The sequence below is a fragment of the Balaenoptera acutorostrata genome, chromosome X (assembly GCF_949987535.1).
Source record: "Balaenoptera acutorostrata chromosome X, mBalAcu1.1, whole genome shotgun sequence".
NCBI classification, from domain to species: Eukaryota; Metazoa; Chordata; class Mammalia; order Artiodactyla; family Balaenopteridae; genus Balaenoptera; species Balaenoptera acutorostrata.
In genome coordinates, this window is record NC_080085.1 from 64,031,410 (window position 1) to 64,033,917 (window position 2,508).

At 50.2% G+C, this 2,508-nt stretch overlaps 1 pseudogene; it reads left to right on the top strand.

Annotated features, from left to right (window-relative positions):
• The first annotated feature begins 1,884 nt into the window (after positions 1 to 1,884).
• LOC103009060 (MARCKS-related protein-like) lies at positions 1,885 to 2,508 on the top strand (annotated as a pseudogene).

A 2,508-nucleotide genomic window follows, 5' to 3' on the forward strand; every position in this document is an offset into this window, starting at 1 on the left:
TTTTTTTTTTTTTTTTAAAGGATTTTCTTATTTATTTATTTATTTATTTATTTTTGGCTGTGTTGGGTCTTCGGTTCGTGCGAGGGCTTTCTCCAGTTGCGGCAAGCGGGGGCCACTCTTCATCGCGGTGCGGGGACCGCTCTTCATCGCGGTGCGCGGGCCTTTCTCTATCGCAGCCCCCCCCCGTCGCGGGGCACAGGCTCCAGACGCGCAGGCTCAGCAATTGTGGCTCACGGGCCCAGCTGCTCCGCGGCATGTGGGATCTTCCCAGACCAGGGCTCGAACCCGTGTCCCCTGCATTAGCAGGCAGATTCCCAACCACTGCGCCACCAGGGAAGCCCCTATATATTCTTAATATTAACTCCTACTAAGCTATTTGATCTGCATACATTTTTCTCCTGCTTCACTTGTCGCCTCTTTACTCTGTTGTTAGTGTCCTTTAATGCACAAAAGCTTTTTAAAATTTTAATGTAGTGTAATTTATCCATTTTTCTTTTGTTGCCTATGCTTTTGGTGTCATACCCAAGAAATCATTTTCAAATCCAGTATCATGACAATTTCCCCCTATATTTTCTTTTTTTAAAATTTTATTTATGTTTTTGTCTGTGTTGGGTCTTCATTGCTGTGTGCGTTTCTCTGGTTGCGGAGAGTGGGGTCTACTCTTCGTGGCGGTGCACGGGCTTCTCATCGCAGTGGCTTCTCTTGTTGCGGAGCACGGGCTCTAGGCCCACAGGCTTCAGTAGTTGTGGTGCAAGGGCTTAGTTGCTCCACAGCATGTGGGATCTTCCTGGACCAGGGATCAAATCTGTGTCCCCTGCATTGGCAGGCGGATTCTTAAACACTGCGCCACCAGGGAAGTCCCCTCCCCCTATATTTTCTCCTGAAAATTTCATAATTTTAGCTCTTACATTTCCGTCTTTGATCCATCTTAAGTTAATTTTCATATGTGGTGTAAGGACCCAATTTTATCCTTTTGCATGTGGATATCCAGCTTTCCCAACACCATTTGTTGGAAAAATGTCCTTCCTCCATTGAATGAACTTGGCACCTTTTTGGAAAATCATTTGGTCATATATGCAATGCTTTATTTCTGGACTCCCAATTCTATTCCATTGGTTTGTATATCTGTCTTTATGTCATTACCACACTCTTTTTTTTTAAACAACTTTATTGGAGTATAATTGCTTTACAATGTTGTATTAGTTTCTGCTGTATAACAAAGTGAATCAGCTATATATGTACATATATCCCCATATCCCCTCCCTCTTACGTCTCTCTCCCACCCTCCCTATCCCACCCCTCTAGGTGGTCACAAAGCACTGAGCTGTTCTCCCCTTGAGATGTAGCTGCCTCCCACTAGCTATCTGTTTTACATTTGGTAGTGTATATATGTCAGTGCTACCCTCTCACTTAGTCCCAGCTTACCCTTCCCACTCCCTGGGTCCTCAAGTCCATTCAAGCCTCTTAGGGAAAGGAGGGCATTTAAAAGCAACTATGTATACACTTCCCAATTTCAAAACTTACCACACTCTTTTGATTAGTGTAGTTTTGTAGTAAACTTTGAAATTGGGAAGTGTATACGTAGTTGCTTTTAAATGCCTTCCTTTCCCTAAGAAGCTTACCCCTGTTTCTATTGTGCCTTAGCTGTTCTGTATTCCTCAATCAATAATCTCTTGTGTGGGCATTCTGGTGAGGAGCAGAGCGGTGGCGGGCACAGCTAGTCGGTGAGGTGTGGAGCCGGGGTGCAGCTCATTTTCCCACACACACACCCTTCCCCCTCAGGTGCGAGCCCCTCCCCTCTGCCGGCCTGGCCCGCCTGACCAAACTATCCCTTATGGCGTGAGCAGGGGGTGGCTCCTGGTGCCCCTCAGCAGAACCCCCACCATGGGCAACCAGAGCTCCAAGGCTCCCTGGGGTGACGTGACCGCCGAGGAAGCAGCAAGCACTTCCCCCGCTAAGGTCAATGGATGGGAGAATGGCCACGTGAAAAGCAATGGAGACTTATCCCCCAAAGGTAGAGGGGGTTCGCCCCCACCCTGTGAACGGAACAGAGGAGGAAGCCAGGGCCACTGGCGATGCCATCGAGCTGGAACCCCCTAGCCAGGGCTCTGAGGTCAAGGGGGAGCTTCCCCCTGCCCCCCCAACCCCCCGCCAAGGAGACCCCCAAGAAGAAGAAGAAATTCTCTTTCAAGAAGCCTTCCAAATTGAGTGGCCTGTCCTTCAAGAGAAATCGGAAGGAGGGGGCTGGGGGTGATCCGTCTGCCTCGTCACCCACAGAGGAAGGGGAGGAGCAGGGGGTGTCGGTGCCTGCAGTGAGGAAGGCACTGCCCAGGGAGGGAAGGCTGCCTCCACCCCTAAGAGCCAGGAGCCCCAGGCCAAAGGGGCAGAGGCTAGTGCTTCCTCCAAGGGAGGAGGAGACACAGAAGAGGCAGGGCCCCAGGCGCAGAGCCATCCACTCCCTCCGGGCCAGAGAGTGGCCTTACACCAGCGAGCGAGCAGAATGAGTAG